Raw genomic sequence first — 19,140 nt, 5'->3', positions numbered from 1 at the left:
ATGGGTTGTTAATTTCAACATTACTAACCGTCAGTTTTTTATGTTATCTTCCGAACATGCTTACCATTGGAGGATTAAACTGTGTTCTCTTGGTTTCATATTCAAAAATTTACAACTTTAGCAAAATGTAATTATTTTATTTTGACGTGGTATTTGTAAAGCTGTCGAAGCAATTTTTTTTATCCAATTACAAATGTTCCTATTTTTTGCGTAAGAGGTTTTTTTGTTTACTGTATATTGTGTTAGTCAGTAAGGTATCAATGTTAAATTTTATATAGATAAAAACACTACATTTACATTATACATATATGAACATTAGTAATTGTTATCTTAACAATACAAAAATCTTCAATTTCAGCAATTCATTCCTTTAATTATTGTTTGTTTACAACCACTGTAGAGCCTAATTATTAGAATTTATTACAAACATAAATTTTGCTCAATTTTAATTGATCGAAACAGTACCGTCATTTAAATTATCTTATAAAACATAACAATTAGGCCGCAAATCAATCAAAACAGTGAAACAATAATAGAATTACGAAACAAGGCGCGGCAACATACTTAGTAGTAGCGCCTGTAATTTTCAGATAGGCCAGAATCCAGGTCTCTCTTTTTTCTCTTGCTCTATTATCTTACGCATTAATGAGTCGTTTTATATCCGAACATATCTGCAAAACATAGAAATTATATTAATATTGAACTTTCTTTATAACTCGAAAGACACTTTACAAAATGTGAGATAGTGCACAACGAATAAAATGTCATAATCTCATCATATTTTGCATATAGGCTTAAAACGACGGTAAATATATATATATATATATATATATATATATATATATATATATATATATATTTGCTATTGGAATATATTCAAATAATAAGGCAAAAGCTACATATTATAATGTGGAGTCCTTAATCGGTAGTAAATAAATTAATAATTACGCTACAAAATCTGTAATAAGAGTTATGTACGAGTAATAGCTGTAATAAACTAAGGGGATTAAAAAAAGAACCAAAAACATAATTATAGAAATATGACAAAATCAATGACAACTACCTGACTTAAATACCTAACATAGCACGTGACATCATTAATAAATACAAAATTTTAATAATCTCAAATTATTACGATCAAGTTTTAACTTATAGCAATAGCTCTCTGTCTGTTTGTTGGATATATCGAGAATGAAAAATAAGCTATAGACTTGAAATTGTGCATTCAACTTCGACCAAGCCTGAAATGTGTCATGTGTCCTCTGGCGTACGCAATTATAATGCTGACCTGATCTATAGTACATGGCAATTATCGAATAATTTCTAACTAATAGTAATGTAACCTACAAATTATATTTATTTGATTAAGGCAGTTGGAAAATGCAATGAACCAAATATAATGTTACAAAACAATTTTATTGGTTTACATTTTAATACAAAAGATGCAATTAAAAAACTCAACTTAATTGTTGATTTTGTATTTTGGAGACCCTGAAGATCATTACTTCACTACTATGCTAAGAACACAAGTCTCGAATGTTTTGAAAAGTTTAAATGTTTTCAAGCATGAATGCTTACAATCACATTTGAGTAACTAAGAAAATTTAAAAAAAGTACAATTAAATTGAGAATTCACTTGTAAACAAACACATTTCTAAATTTTGCGAGTAGGGCTCTTTTTAATCCTCCTAGATGTTTAATCCACCCTCGAATGTTTTCTAGCTACGCCACTGAATGTAACGAAGTTACTTTGTTACATTAGACTTCCTTCCGTCTTTTTGGGTCTTTCGATACTCCGTTGTATTGGTTTATTTGTATGTAGACAAGATTAATTGCCTGTAATTAATTACGTTGTAAAATCAAGGTTTAATGAAATAAATTTAATTACGATGTATCCAGCAGCATCCAGCTTTGAAAAGTATGTCTGTGAAGTTGGCCCACCCACAATAGCCCACCCACTTAAAAATAGATGGGATCGTTAGTTTATCGTTAGTTTACGATTGTTTAGCCATTTTTAACGTTTGTTTTGAACTCCATTTATTAGTTTTTGACGTTACAATATGGGTGGGCCAACTTCACAGTAGCCCAACCATACATCAGTTTGGGACAAACTACATGTCAGTCGTTAGTTTTTCGTTAGTTTACGTTATTTTAGGCATTTCCGACGTTTGTTTGGACCGATTTCTATTTTCTTTTTAATATTTGAATGTCTAGATTTCGCGGGTGGGCCGACTTCACACGAGCCCACCCATACGTCAGTTTGGGACAAACTACATGCCAGTCGTTAGTTTATCGTTAGTTTAGGCATTTCCGACGTTTGTTTGGACCGATTTTTTAAAATATTTCAATGTCTCGATTTCGCGGGTGGGCCAACTTCACAGTAGCCCACCCATATGTCAGTTTGGGACAAACTACATGCCAGTCGTTAGTTTTTCGTTAGTTTACGTTAGTTTAGGCATTTCCGACGTTTGTTTGGACCGATTTATATTTTTTTTAATTTTTGAATGACTCGATTTCGCGGGTGGGCCAACTTCACAGTAGCCCACTCATACGTCAGTTTGGGACAAACTACATGCCAGTCGTTAGTTTTTCGTTATTTTACGTTAGTTTAGGCATTTCCGACGTTTGTTTGGACCGATTTCTATATATATATTTTAATGTCTTGATTTGGCGGGTGGGCTAATTTCACGGTAACGGTTGTCTAGGCGTTTCTAATTGTTTAATCATTGGAAGTTTTTTTTTCAAAAAGTTGTTAAATATTATGAGAAAATCCATAGATACTTTGGTTTAATTAAAACAAAACAAAATACTTAATGTATTATTGTATAAGATTTTCCGAAATGGTAGTGATCGGCTGAATATCTTTTCCGGGGCCCGTCAAAGGTGTTTAGGGCCTTGCTGATTGTTTACATTTCTAACATCTGGCCCACGCAGGTGTTGAGGGATCTGTACGCCTCGAGTAGCAAAAAAGGGTCCGCGCGCTTTGTATAGGCAATGGTGCGTGCGCATGCCTTTTACATTCTTATCCAAAATCGACACTTGTTGGTTAACTATTGTCCGTGATGCTTCAATTGAAGTGATTCCTGCTTAGGACTCCCGGAATTTCAGACACAACAAAGCAGCGATCACATAAGACCAATAGATGGAGCAGTGGGGTTGCCCGTTGAAGCCGCCTCTGTCGCCTGATGATACAACAATGGCGGCGACCTTGGGATGATTCACCCTAGTGGCGAGCGCTCAGACTGTGTTCGCTGCTGTCTGGCAGGTTTTAGAACATGAGAAGGAAGATGAAGATCTCGACTATTACTATGATATTGTAGGAAACACTTCAAATGTAACGACGCATATTGTGGAGTACCTTTCTGGTTTTGTAGTAAGAACGTTAAGAAATAAAATAGCCTGTAGCGGGTGCCTACAGCTGTTACAGGCTAATGAGGAAACGCAATACCGCAACAGTTTGATAAGTTGTAAAAATCGAGGAGGACTTTTACAACCTTCTGAAGGTGTTGTGAAACTTTGTTTGTTATGTGAAACAGAAGTAAAGTTGCGTATTAAGAAAGGCGACGTGACAACTGTGAAAAACTAGAGGACAGAATGGTAAATTCAGTGTTACGAAAGTGTATCGGTGTAAATCTGTTCCCAGGAGGGCATTGTTTTGTACAAGATCCTGGGGTAAATCACCTTATATTAGTTCAAAAAGCTATTTGTAAACAATACTTCAAAGTGCGGCTACATCACCACTGCAAAAATGTCAGTGCATCATTACACAAAACCAGAATACGCAGTCATCTATTAAAAACTGTAATATTTTTAGGACAGTAGAGAGGTACGTTTTATTGTAAGCTTTGGATATTTATGTTTCTAATTTTCATATTTTAATTTCCATTATATTAAATTCATTATTTATAAACATAATGAATTACCCATTTGGGTAATTTGGTGTGCCAGCATCTGGACTATTTCGCATGTAGCTATAGCTTTTTTAGAAATAGTCTTTTCATCATGCTCAATGATACTTAATTTATTTATTTTTTACGTTATTTTTTTCTAATAGCTTGGTGGTAAATTTAACTTATTTGTTTTGTACTTTTTTAATGAATTAATATTTGTTTCTAAAATTGCACTGCTAAATGAGATTGTACATTGTTAATTACCTGATTTCTTGTAAATGTATAGATTTTTCCAAGTAGATCTGCTACATCATTTCTTGTTGTTTGTTATTTGCTCTAAATTTATCTTGTTAATTCTTAAATGTTTATCATTATTTTTCTTTTATCTTGTTGTTGTTGTTGTTCTTGTTATTATACTCAAGTTATATTAGTTTTCGAGTTGGTTAGTGTTATTTATGATTTTTTTATAATTATTGCATAGTCAAAACTAACACACACCATGTTTTATTATAAATTTGTTCGATTATGCTGTCTGTCTTGAATTAATTAATTAGCACTATTCTTATAAAAAATGGTTGTCCGTTGATAAATAAATAAGTCTATGTCTAGTGGTTTACTTTATTGTACCTTATATTGCCTCAAGTTTAGTTAATATTTAATTGCACTGAATGACAGTTTCTATTTACATGAAATGATAAGCGAATGCCTTATAAATGGGGTTTAAAAATGTTTAACATATTAAAAATAATTAATTACATTTAAATGAATTTTAAATTAACGATATGTTGAGTTTTAATTTAAGAGCCGAGAGCGGCCTGGAGTGTAGGTGATCTGTTGTAGGTCGGGCGATGCGGTCAGGGTTTTCGCCTATATTCTGCCGATAATATCAGGAAAACGACTGGTCTTAGAAAATAAAGTTTCGAATGAAAAAAATAATTCAACTCTTTATCTCAAACTTTCCCGCTTACAAAACTTGCCTGTCCTAAAAACAAAAAAATTCCTCACAGACCGACTTTTTCATGTTACGATTTCAAATGTGTATAAAACTTTTAAAGTTTTTTGCTCATTAAAATTATATAGAGATCAAAACTGGTAATTTGAGTTGCGCCATTGGAATCAGTGTTTTATGAGATATACGTACACCAAATTTGAACATTTTGGCTTAATCCTAAGTGGGCTAGGTGGCGATTTATTTATGCGCGCGGACTGCAATTTTTAAGCTTTTCTGGACGGAGTTTGGCGTTTCTAGACGTTCTCAAGATGGCCGCCACTGGCTTCAACACCAGTAATGCTGTAGGAATAGGAGTGCTCCATCTATTGGTCTTATGTGATCGCTGCAACAAAGGTAAGCAAATAAACGTTTTTATTTTCTGTAGTTTTATGCTTTACATAAGAAGTGTTGTTTACTTGATTTTTATTTTATTAGTATGAAACTTGTGTTCCTGTACTTTATAATATTATTTTTGAAGAATCTAAAGTTGATTGTGTTTATTGTGGGAAGGGTCTAATCTATCAACTCAAATTTTATTGGTGTGGAAGTGAAAATGTATAAAAGGTATTATTTATTCAAAAAATAAAATATCTATAAATGTGTGTACAAATTTTCCGAAACAACAAAACAAAACGAAACCACTAAGGTGCTGAGAACAATAAGAGTAGTTATAATAATGCACTTCCTCTACTATCGAGAGTTAACTGTGTTCGGAGATACTCTCTGGGAATGTCTAGTATTAAATTCCATTTCTGTATATTTGTATTAACATTTTGTAATTCTTAAGATATAGCGATTTTCATAGCCTCTGCATATCTCTTTAAAATAGCGTCATATTCTTGCCTAATTCTTTGTGTTATTAGGGGGTCTGCAAATGTTTATATTGTTACTTAAGTTATAGCGGTTTTCGTAGAACATACAATAGGCGTAATATTCTTCACGCCTATATAAGCATACACTTCGTGGATAATTTCCAAGCAAAAAATTTCATGTGAAAATTCTGCTGCTAAATGAATTGAAATCAGAAATTCAGATTATTTTATTCCAACCAACTTGTTGTAGAGAGAAATAAAAATTCCAAATATATACGAGTATATTTAAAAGCAATTCTCTTGTGTTTCTTTGTGTATTTAAACTGAAAATTCATTAACTGAAAAATTCTACTTCATGCTAAGTTATTTGTAGAATGATAATCTTGTGTTGTAAAATAATTAAATTATTTTATATACGGTTTGAGAAGAGTGAGTATATCTTACCACCCTTTGTTCAAACCAATTGAAAAGAGGTGGTATGGATTTCATGATTTAGCTGATTAGTTTTTGTGCTTGTTGAAGTACATAGTTTTCTTACTTATTATTTGTAAATCATGTTTAAACAATCTAGCTAACGTATTCAATTACCTAGATTATCCGGTGCTAAACACAATATCAAAACCAACTCAAACCCTACTAATAAAAACAATCTTGTACAGAAATTTTGTCTCAGATTCATCTTTTGGTGCGCCTGAATTAGCACCCCCTGGGCATAGCACCCCCTCGCTACTGACGTCATTTTGAGGTCACGAAAGGGGGTGCTAAATCAGCGGGGGATGCTGTGGATTTTTGTGACGCTGCCACTTATAAGCTACTATCTACGATTGTTTTGCAATTTCCGATAAACGATGAAATAATATAATCCCCAAATACGCCTACTTTCTCTTCAAAATTACCATACACTTAATATTACATAATAAGAGCTCCGACTAACAAGGCTAACAGACCTTAGGACTCCTCTCTCTCACACGCATTTTCATATTGTTGTAAAATGTTTCACTCATGACTTTGATTTCTTCATTATTTTTAAATATCACCTATTAACATAATTAATAAAATCGTGTCCTTCATTTATTTTATTTCAGATGATTCTTTCAGTTAATATGTTTATAAAATTGATTAACGCACTGCTAAATATATATAAAAAAACATCAAATTCCCTACGCACAGATCATTAAAGCCTATGCCATTTCTTTGCGGCATTTTTGTTTTATATTTAATTTTAATTACATTTCAAAATGAGTTTTTATAGAGTTAAACAGATGAAGCATGAAAATTATTACAGTTTTTGACTTGTAATTTATTACAGAAATAATTTTTCAATACCTGCCTTTAAATAATTACTCGTAACTATTTGCAGTAAAAAACTAGATTATAGTTTTTTATCGTATGCACTATTCATACGTATAGATGATCACATACCGTGAATCATCAGCACAATAGAACAGCTCCATAGACTCAACACTACACAAAAATCCGTAGAATGGCACTCACAAAAATATCTCAAAGTTATGTCAATAAGTATTACTATTGCTTACGTAAAATGTCCTCTATAGAATCATGTCTAACTATTCTTCATAAGGAAAGGAATATATAGAAACATCAAATACAAAATATCCCTTCCGGCTGAGTCGGAGAAAGGTATATTTCACATGGGGCTACAATTTGAAGATGCATTATTAGTTTATGAACTTAACACAGTGATAAAAAACTGATGAATGAGGCATTGATAGCTAAGGATGAAGTATATCCGCAAAGGTTTCTTCCTAACTAATTAATATAAAAAAATGTTTGATCTACTTCTGAAAGTCTTACCTTTAGGAGATATTTTCCTCTGGTAAAGGATTATACCCTCGAGTATATGACTTTTTCTAACGGTTACGAGAATGAATAATATAATGCATATTTTTTAAAGACATGAAGGAGATACCTATGACCAATTATTCTACACAAATTGCGTACGAAGGCGGATATAATATATAATAATATAATAAAGGCGAATATTGTTTGGTAATTGGTTTTAAAAAGCAAATTTTCTCCCTTATTTCACAACCAATTTTTAAAACTTGGTATCCTTGGATTTTTATTTAAATTGTGTAATAATTGAAACCTTTTTACCATACATCGCTTTTAAAATATTTACGTTTAAAGAATTTTGGAAACTACTATTTTGAAAATAAAGCTTGTAATAAATTAATTTTTTTATGTAATTAGGCATTAGGGTTATAAAGGTATATACAACATTTTAACCTAAACAATCCGTTATCAAATATAAATAGTTAAGTAAAATAAAGACCAAAACAAAATTGTTGCTATTTAAGTTATTATTGAGTTTTAGAAAGGTGAACATGATTGTTTCTGCCTTTGGGCCGTGAATAATGCCTGAAAATATTGATAGAAGGTTGTTGGACGCTCTGTATAATAATTTTATATACAGAGTGTCCTGTAATTCTTAAAACAAGGATATATCCCGCTACTGCTCGGTCATGGCAAACGCAATTCAGAATATGGAAATGGGTCTTCTGTGCTTACTTTCCTACCTGTCAGTCTGTATGTGTTTTTTATAAATATTTAATACCTTAAAACGAATAAACAAATCCTACCTAATTTGGATCAAACATTTGTGGCAACAAGGCCAGTTATAACAAATATTCATAAATACTTTCGAAATGGCAGCCATTAAATTTGATTAACTTAGAATGTCTTAAAATCCAGCAGGTATACAAGAATAAATACTTTGCTATCTAATTACTGTTTATTAAGAAACTTAAAGGGGAAGAGCCTACATGGGCTTTAATTTAGGCGTAGATTCAAAGTTCAAAAATGTAGGTTTTTGTTCTTTTTATCTTTATCAGTGCATTAATTAATTTTATAAACATATTGATTGAAAAGTTTAACTGAAGTAGAATTAATGATGGGTATGATTTAATTAATTCTGTTAATTAGCGATATTTATAACAAAGTCATGAGTGAAAATTTTTACAAAAATAGGACAATGGGTGCGAGAGGAAGGAACTGTAAGGTCTATTAGCTTTGTTAGTCGGAGCACGTATTATGTAATATTACATCTATGTTAATGTCGAAGAGTAAGTAGGCATATTTGAGAAACATATTATTTCATCGTTCATCGGAAATTTCAACAACCGTAGATAGTAGCTTATAAGTAACAGCGTCATAAAAATCCATATAAAAACTATTATATTTACGATTAAATTAAACCTCTAAAATACAAATCTGCTTGTGGGCTTAGAAGAGGTGCTTATTCCAGGGGGTGCTAAAGCAGTGTCCCCCATTTTTTTAGTACTCTTTGTGGGAAAACTACTCTGCAGAGGTTTGTCACTCAGACTCGCAAAGCCGCGTGAGATCTGGTGCATGACATGAAGTCGCATTCAGCTAAGGTCCATTCCATTTATCAAACACCATATCTGTATCCCCTGTAAGTCCTTCTGCAGAGCCCAGTGATCAGCCAAACATGATATCTTCAAGTCATCCGCACAGTTTCAATATTATGGCTTTTATACGTTTACTAGCTGTTACTCGCCTAGTTTTGGGCCATCCGTAAAAATCAGCAAGAAATAATTCTACACTCTAAGAATAAACTCTTTTGTCTAAAATATGAGCCTAAATTGTTTTCCAGAAAACATCGTGAAATAAACAAAATTATATATATATATATATATATATATTTTAATTTGAGATAATTAAACTTAAAAAAATCATTCTATTTTCGTGAAGCTATAAAATTAAATATATTATTTAATTATGGCTATACAAATAACGTAGTTTTAATTATATCGAGAAACATAATCCATTGCTTTTGCTCGATATAAGTAATAATTTTATGAGTAGGTTTAAGTTTCTAAGTTTAAAATTGAATTTATTCTAAATATATATGTGTAACTTATAGGTTTATTTATCCTTTCTTTTAGATGCCAAGACCACCTGCAGTTGCTCATGAACACTTGAAGGCTGAAATTTTGAATGCAGAAGGAGTGATTGACACAAATGGAAAAATACTTGGACCTTCTAATTCTGTATGGACACTAATAAGTGAATCATTAGGGTTTTTAGTCAAACCCTCATATGTGTATCAGTACGTCAAGGAAAACAGACATAACAGTTACACTGAATTGAAAAAGTACAACGGAATATCATGTCTTGAACCAATAACGTTGATAAGCAACAGTTCTGAGTCTAATGGAAGTGCAGACAAATCACCGATCTCGTCTGATAGGTACTCCAGTGGAACAAATATTGCCTCAGAAATCGTTTAAGATAGTTATTCCTCAAAGTGAATGGGAAAATTTTAAGCCTATAGACAAACGGTATAAAAGGAAAGACCGAAGTAAATCAAGACACTACAAAATACTTGCCTCAGTTGCGATGGACACAGACGCTGTCAAAATATATATGGGAACAACACAAGCTCCCTTGCCCTTATACTTTCAAAAGAGCCACCGTTTATAAAGACAGATTTTTGGGGTACATTAGAATTGCAGCAGAATGTAAAGAATGCGGTGTAAGTGCCAGAGGACGTGTCATTGAAGAAGCTGCTCCTGGATGTGATGTCCAATTGGAATGGTTAGCAAATGATATTCGCAAAATTCCTCATACGAGAAAACGACCATTAGTAGGTGAATTAAGAAAAGATATAGGAGGAATGCATTTAAAAATGTATCAGCTGTAGTTTACAGAAGTGTGACTGCAAAAAACCTAATGGAACAAGGAGACGTTGAGCCTCCTATTCTTTATACGGTACCTCGAATTTTTACGAAAAGCGAAGCAAACTCAAAGAGATGCTGCATTAGGGGTTGTTGAGGGTGCACATCCTGTCGTGAACTTAGCCATTATGAAACATGCTGAGCCGTATGCTGGGTCAATTCATGATGTTGCTTTGGATAAAATCGTTTGCACTATTCAACTCCAGCTCAAATGTTTCTTTATAAACATTACTGCAAAGAAAAACACAGCATTTTGTCGTTAGACGCAACGGGGAGTCTGGTTAAGAAAATTGTAAGACTCAATAACATTTCTGGCCACATATTTTTATACGAGTTGGTTATGAATACTGGCGAGTTCCAACTACCCGTGCTGCAAATGTTGTCAGAAAAACAAGACGCAAATACAATGTTGTATTGGCTAAATGAGTAGGAAAGGAAGGGTGCTCCATGTCCAAAGGAAATCAATGATGATAATTCGCCAGCCTTAAAAAGTGCTGTTGTAAGATCTTTTGGCCGTTCAGTCGATATCAACGACTATCTACAAAAAAGCTTTTTAGCTCTAAGTGAAGAAGGAAATGAATTATCTCCATGTTACCTCAGGCTAGACGACGCCCATTTTATCTTAAGTGCTTAAAAATGGGAGATTTGGAGGAACAAGGAGAGACGTAGACTAAAAGACTTTTATTTAAGATGTCTGGGTCTTTTAATAAAAAGTAAGTCCCTTGTAGGCTTCCAGGAGGTTCTTCGTGATGTCTTGATCATGGCGAAGAACAAACTAGTGGTGATAGCGACGAGGATTGTGATGATGAAATAGCTGGCTATAATCTGGTTGGACAAAATTTATAAGGATATTGATCGAAACATCTTTAACTGTGAGGGCAGACTCAACCCTTATTACTGTCCTGATGTAGCTAATGAAATTAAGCGTTTAGCTAAGGAATTTCCTATCTGGTCTGCAGTCATAGTGAATTTGTACAAATCACCAAACATAACAGCTTCGTCTGCGCCAGTAGAAAGCGGTTTTGCTGACCTGAAGACCCGAATTCTGCAAGGATCTGCAAAACCTATTCGCATCGACAGATTTGTTGCTGTACATTTAGAATCCATAGAAGGGTGTTGTAAGATTGCTGGAGCGCCAAGAAATATTGAAAAGTCTCAAGAGAAACCAAAGGTAACTGTTTAATCTTTGTTAATATTATTATATTATTATAAACAACTGCCCACATATTTGTATAATAATTCTGAGATTAAAACTAAATTACAAAGAACATTTCCTGTTTTATAAGTGTGTTAAATTAATATAAATTTCAACATAGAAGGCGGCGTATTATTTTTATGAAGCAATTGTTTGATATAATCTTTTTTATAATTTTTTATTACACGTTTATGGCTACCTAGACAAAAACGTTCTTTTGTTGCAATTTAACCTAATTTAGCTCATGTAATAGCTTAGAATTGAAAATATACTGTTTCGTTTTATAAACTTAAGTTAAACTGCTTTATCTTGAATATTTGTCAGTGTACGAATATTCTTGATTTGTTTATTCTAAAAGGGAACTTGTTCTTTACAGGTGGCTACAAAAAGTGGTATACATATTTCCAGAACAAGGAGGAGAGAAACTTACTCTGATCCCTCTCTACAGCCCGCGATAAAAAAAGTTCATTTAGAGACAGGAAGCAGTGAAGGAAATTGTATAGACAGCCTATTAACCAACTCTAGCTACGATGAGGAAAGGCAATTCGATAATACGGTCTATACCTCTAATGAACAATTAAACGAAGCTCCACATGATTTAAACTTCATGGAAAATTGGAGAGGTCTCGCTAAAAGAGGGATTCGAATGCAATCAAAATACCTTTCCCCTTCTCCTCATTTCGAAGTGGCGGTAAGAGCCAATAGGTTAGGGCATCCTAAAAATAGGTTATTGGCTAATGGTAACCTGACAGGATTTGTGGACATTGATGGGGGTTCGAAAGTATCAGTGACAAAACACTTGCGGGTTTGATGCAGTAAGCCAAATAATGGCTGAAATATATATTTACAGCCCAGAAAGTCACCAAATAATTAATGGGTCTGACAACAACCTTTTCCAGACAACCATGAGTCTTGCGCTTGATGGTGCATCGCAGAAAACGTTACGGTTGCGAGCACAAACCTTAAGTAAGTCCATGAAACCAAGGAGTTCATTTCATCTGATGCATCCCCGAAAAAGAAGTGACACACTTGGCCTTGAGTATGATGTTTGGTGTAATGTTCCAACATTAACTCTAGAGATGATAAAGGACCAAAGTCTAAATGTGTTGAAACGAGACTGCACTAACGACCAATGTGTAAAAGAAAAAAGGACAATCATCAATGTTGTTGAGGCGAATTCCAATGTAATCTTTAATGAAGGAATTTCTGCCATGGCTAAAGCTGTATTAGTATCTCTTCATCTTTGTACGGTAAACAACGATTTTAGTGAACAGTTGGCAAACACGAAATATTTTATTAAAGAAGTATGTGGTCGACAATGTTCAGGAAAAGCCACAGTGTCCTGCACGATGAATCCCTTTCTGATTGTTGAAGTGGAGTTCCTCAGCAACAAAGATGTAGGAGTCGTCAGGAAATTGCAGACCTTACGCTTTAAACGAATTCCCATCACAGTTAGTTTTATGTGGAAAAAAATTCACAATAATGGGAGTTGTAGCTCACAGGCCTGGCAACTACGTAGCGTACACTCACAGACTGGACAACAGGTGGGAAGTATTGGACGATCTTGCAAATGAAATTGTAATTTGTAACGAATGAGAAGAATATCTCCCCATATTATCATGTATGCAACTACATGGTACAGATCCATAGATATTATGTAAGTTAAGTAGATAACACTTTTCGGTATTATTCAAATAATTAACGAATTAACTCATAAATATGTAAAAAGTAAAACCGGCCATAGTTTTTCTTCCAAGTTTGTTAATGAAAGTGGAAGGTTTTGGATATTAAAAATGTAAAGCTTCTTATCTCCTTTTTTGCTCGTAACTAATGTTAATATTTCTATGTAACTTTTAAGCGTTATTTAGATATTTCATGCTTTAATATTTATATTTGTGTTATTTGTCAGGGTTTTCATTATTTTGTAAAATTTAGTAGTACCTTTGAATAATCATTTTAATGCTCTTAAATTGTATATTGTGTTTCAGTAGTATTATGAGTGAATAACTGACATTTCTTATAATAATTGTTATAAATAGTGTTATAAATATCAAACACTTAAAGCTTCTTTCTCGTATGAGATGCACTTTTGCGTGAAACAAATTATATCTAGATAACTTTTAGGCGTTATATACATTTTTCACAATTTATTATTAATACATATTATTTGTCAGTTTCTGCACTATTTTGTAAATTTAGTATTGTTTGGTATATAGTAATTTTAATATTGTAATTTTTCTCTCGTATTTTAGTTGTATTATGATTGAATAACTAATATTAGTGTTGAAAAGTGATATAATTTATTCAGTGTTTTTTTTTTTTCATTTAGGCATTTAACTTTTGTTGTTATAAATAACAAACATTTAAAGCTTTTTATATCCTATGAGAAGCGATTTTGCGAGAAACAAGTTGTAGTATTTCTACATATATTTTACTTGTAATATGAATGAATAACCGAAATTGCTCTTACTAAGTAACTTTGTTTTTTTATTAACTCTAAGGATTTAAATTTGGTCGTTGTAAATATAAAACACTTAAAGCTTCTTATATCCTATTTAGTTTTCCTACTTAGTTTTTAAGCGTTACTTACTTATTTTCTATAAGTAGCATTTTTGCGTAAAATTCTTATTTGTATATATATATATATATATATTTTTTATTTGTTGTGTTTCTTGTTTCTTGTTTTATTCATTTATATTATGCTTCCTGAAGATGTGGGTATTAAATCCCACGAAATATATAGAAGCCTTATAATCTTTGTTTTTTTCATTTCAATAAGTGAAATAGTATATATATATATATATATATATATATATATATATATATATATATATATATAACTTATTTACTTATTTCATAATTTAATATTAATATTTGTTATTTGTTAGCTTTTTTACTATTTGATAAATATAGGAATGATTTGAGATTTGTAATATTAATATTGATATATAGTTTCTTGTTTTTTAGTAATAATATTTACACAATGAAACTGTAACCAAATAATTTTGTTGTTATAAATATGATAATGAAAAACAGCCTTTAAGTGACTTTCTTATGTATTCGTATAAACCCCGTTTATTGAATAAAATGTATGTAATTACAACGTAGTATTATTTATAGTATATAGGTAATATTTTCAACAAATCTTTTAAAAACACTAAGATTTTCATTTCTATAGCATATTTACTATATTTTCATGTAAGTGACGTCCAATTTAAAATCGTTCCTACACTGGAATAACTACTCATTGAATATGAATATAAACATTACAATATAACAAAACGGCCGTAAACTAACAAAAAACTAACGACTGGCATGCAGTTTGTTTGCCGAAGTTGCGCAAATAATCTAAAAAAATATAAATCAACCTAAACAAACGCCAGTAATAAAAAAAACTAACGTAAACTAAAAAAAACTAACGACTGGCATGTAGTTTGTCCCAAACTGACATATGGGTGGGCTACTGTGAAGTTGGCCCACCCGCGAAATCGAGATATTCAAATATTAAAAAAAAATATATATCGGTCCAAAAAAACTTCGGAAATTCCTAAACTAACGAAAAACTAACGACTGACATGTAGTTTGTCCCAAACTGACATATGGTTGGGTTATTGTGACGTTGGCCCACCCATATTGTAACGTCAAAAACTAATAACTGAAGTTCAAAACAAACGTTAACAATGGCTAAACAATCGTAAACTAACGATTCCATCTATTTTTAAGTGGGTGGGCTATTGTGGGTAGGCCAACGTCACAGACATCAATGAGTTTGTTTATATTATAATATTTTATTGCTTTTCCGTGCATTTTTATCAGATTCTCTAGAATTTTATTTTATTGCGTGATAAGCATTATTTCGAAAGTGTCTCATTGCCATCAGTGTGGTGGTCGAAGATATTAGTAAACAAGACAAGGTACGAATACTACCCGACCCCATTCCTTTATAACGAGGTAAATTATACTTCCGCAGGATATAAAACGTCACTATAACGATCACAGTATGCTGCTTTTGTATATGAGACTTTGTATGGGCTAGCAAAATATACTCGTAATAACTATAAAACGTACCTTAACTTGTGCCGTTGAGTCCGTTGTACATCCAATGTTTCTAAAACATTCAGTCATATTGAAATTAATTAAGTACATTGAACATTAATCGCTTGTTTCAAATATGTAAGGCAATTCCAAATAAAATTGTTTGTTCTCCTAGTTACTCCTGTTACCTATTTTGTAAACTGACGGCGCAGATATAGAGACCGCAGCGAGCTAGGGTCAGCCTTCACATAGGACACGTTCCCTAAAACAACCTTTGGCATAATAAATAAGGAAGTTATATTCTATAAATAGCGCAATTACTCGTACTTTTCTTTATTTTACGACTTGTAACAGATTGGCAAGTCGCAAACGCTACTGATGGGTCCAAAACCCAATGGTCATTGATCATCGCGTCGCTTTACGGAACTGATAGATATAGTTTAGTTGTGTTTGTGTACTCGTTGCTTATACTGACTCCAACTAGACCGTGGAAGTTTGTGACTAGGTAAGTTTGTTTCTATTTTCTAATTAGTTACAGAAGTAATTTTCAGCGTACATCTCTCTTCTCCAAAATCAAACTTTTCAACCATCAAATATCATTGAAAGTTTTGAATCCATTGAGAATGCAAGTTTTTTAATGTTTCAATTTGTTTTGTGTTTTACGGGTCTTATTTACTGATTTCTAATGGCATGATACATACTCAATATATGCCCTCTTCAGTTCCAATGATGTTATATAACGAGTGGGTCACTATTTCAAAATTGGGTTGTGCAGCCGCTCTTCGTAGGGGATGGTATTTACAATATTATAAATATCCCAAATATAAACGTAACAAATTACAATAAACAAGCTGATGTTTGTCATATGCACAATTTTAAAATATACTATTCAAAACTACCGCCATGTATAGTATAGAAACAATTAATTATAAATGATTATGATTAATTAATCTTTATGGTAAAAACTTTACAAGGCTTAATTTCTCTTTTACCAAATGTAAAAATACTATAATTTAATTAAATTTCTTTTTAACTTGAAAAACATAATTTACAAAAACACATTTATGAAAAACACAATAAAATATTTTTGAGATCTACATCGGAAATATAAATGTAAGACTTAATGATTATTACAATTTTCTATACTTAATTGTTAATATTCTACAATTTTGTGATCAACCACACAAGATCTATGATCAAATTCTATAACGTTGTTTAAATCTAACTACGGTATAATGTTTTTGCTAAAACGAAATCACAATAAATAGTAAAGCTGTATTTGTATTGAAATATTTCTTTTCTTTATAAAAAATATTTAATTTTGATTTATTTAAAATGAGTTTATTTTTAGCAAGTGGACCTGCAATGTGTATAAAACTATAAATCAAGACAACAGTCGATATCATAGTACCATGCTATCATGTGCTGCTTCTAGCGGGAGAGACAGAAAGTAATTGAAAGGAAATGGGTTTCACAGTACAGTTCTTGTGCGATTAAAAAAATATGTTTTCGCTCCATATCATAATATTGTTGTTATTTATCATGATTTATGGTACCAAGATTACTTTCATCATGATATTTATGTTCATAACTTGTTCTATTTATTGAAATTCTGTCATCAGGCAGATTAAATAAAATCTGTTTCTAGATTTTTTACTCTTATCTAATTCAAACGTTATTTAAACAACATTTGTATCATTTCAGTGGTGTAATCATGGAATTACACTTCGGCCTCATTATTTTTAATTCGCAAGATTTAAAATGTGAGCTTGTTTGTACGGCTCAGTAAAACTGTTAAAACACTGTTGTGGATTATTGAATAGCCACCGAGCAGGAATATTAGTACCAGCAACTGGATTCACGGCTAGGTAAATTGGTATTGTAAATTAGCTTTTTTTTCTTTTAAGGTGTTCAGTTTGGATCAGTTGGATTTGAAATTTGTTTAATGTTCATTCACAGTTCTTTTAAGATGTAGGCCTACTTTTTCTGAAAACAAGAAAACTATATTTTTTAATTGTATAACAAGGCGTTTGAGGCATTAGAAGTTAAGTATTTAGAGGCATTTTATAATTATTAGTCCCAAAGAAAAACTGTTGAAGATATGGATATGAATTGTATTTATTAAGCGTACCCTCATTTGCGACCTAAGTTTGGTTGTATTACATATTAATTTACTACTATTTTACAAAATAACTTTCATTACACTTTTCTCAGAGAGGTTACCTTCGCAATCTTCATAACAAAATTAACCTTATCGTTTTAATTTCAAAAATAATCTAGTTCAATCAAATCCCTCACGCATCCATCTATCAAAAAATAATATGATTGCGCCTGAGAAAATACTTATAAGAAAGAATTTCTTTATAGCTATTCCCGACCTCCTTCAGCCTATACCTGCATGTTCACATCAACCCCAACTACTTTATCGATATTATGACATAAAAGAGTCCATTGGTGACTGTGTTAATTCAAAATACTATATTTCTCATATTTATTTAATGTATAAATAATAATCATTACATACCGGTATACGTAAAGCAACTAAATACTGAACGTAATCCAGAAAAGTGTTTACATTATTAGTGTAATATTAAATCTGACTGACTAATTGAATACTATGTAACAGACTAAAATTTCAGTACTGTCGATATGTTTACTGGTATGGGTGAGTAGGCAAACAAATTTAGAGAGTAAATAAAGGCAGGTCTTAGAAGATTAAATGCCATCGGTGTTTTATTCTAATACAATAGCAATAAATAAACAGATTAGTGAATTTTATTTTTTTTAACTGTATAATAAACGTAGCACATCGTTTTTCTAATCAGCCTAATATTTTATTAAAAGTATTAAAAAATAATAAATATTAATATAAAAATATGTATTAAAATTTATATTAAATACAAATAAATATTAAAAGTTATGTCCATTTTTAAGACATATTTGTCTTATATCAATTTTGTGGTCTTTGACATCATCAATTACAACCTTCAATTGTTTTCAAGCATAGGCATTTCTTTGCATATCTCTGTTAAGTTTAATAGTAATTTAAAATTATAACTTTAAAATACAGTTCATTTATTGTTATATTAACAAACTATAAAAACAGACGCTTATTTGAGGGAACCTCAGGCATTTTGTGAATGAATTACGTTCCAAATTAAAATACCGTAGCCTAATATAACGTGCACTGAACGTACCTTGATGTACCAAGATGTTGGGCACATAACTTTATGATGGCATATCTTAATATATGAAAAATACACTAGTTTTTATAATTTCACTCTATGGAGAAAAATTTTGAAGCAGAATAATTTTAGGATATCATCAGGTCAGAAAAGTGTTTGAAGATAAGGATACGAATTCTTACTATATGTACATAAATGGTGATTAAAGGAATTATACGTATTTTTACTTATTAAAAATGTTAATTGCCTTGACATAAAATGTATTAAAAACATTATAATGTATTAAAAAGATTATATTCCTCATACAATAT

The 19,140-nt window shown here is 31.6% G+C and overlaps 1 protein-coding gene across 4 annotated transcripts in view; it reads left to right on the top strand.

Annotated features, from left to right (window-relative positions):
* Nucleotides 1–19,140, top strand: part of LOC124357098 — a 75,170-nt gene that overhangs the window by 22,648 nt on the left and 33,382 nt on the right. The window contains exon 1 of one of the 4 annotated variants that reach the window (XM_046808538.1): nt 16,017–16,149. The exons of 2 other annotated variants lie outside the window; for them this stretch is intronic. The gene's annotated coding sequence lies outside the window, so the exon portion shown is untranslated. Of the gene's footprint in view, nt 1–16,016; nt 16,150–17,409; nt 17,513–19,140 lie in introns of those variants that run through there. One more of the 4 variants, XM_046808536.1, reaches the window with a different exon arrangement.

The sequence above is a fragment of the Homalodisca vitripennis genome, chromosome 3, assembly GCF_021130785.1.
Source record: "Homalodisca vitripennis isolate AUS2020 chromosome 3, UT_GWSS_2.1, whole genome shotgun sequence".
Taxonomy (NCBI): domain Eukaryota; kingdom Metazoa; phylum Arthropoda; class Insecta; order Hemiptera; family Cicadellidae; genus Homalodisca; species Homalodisca vitripennis.
The sequence above is the reverse complement of the archived record's forward strand: the minus strand, read 5'-3'. Positions and strand labels throughout refer to the sequence as shown.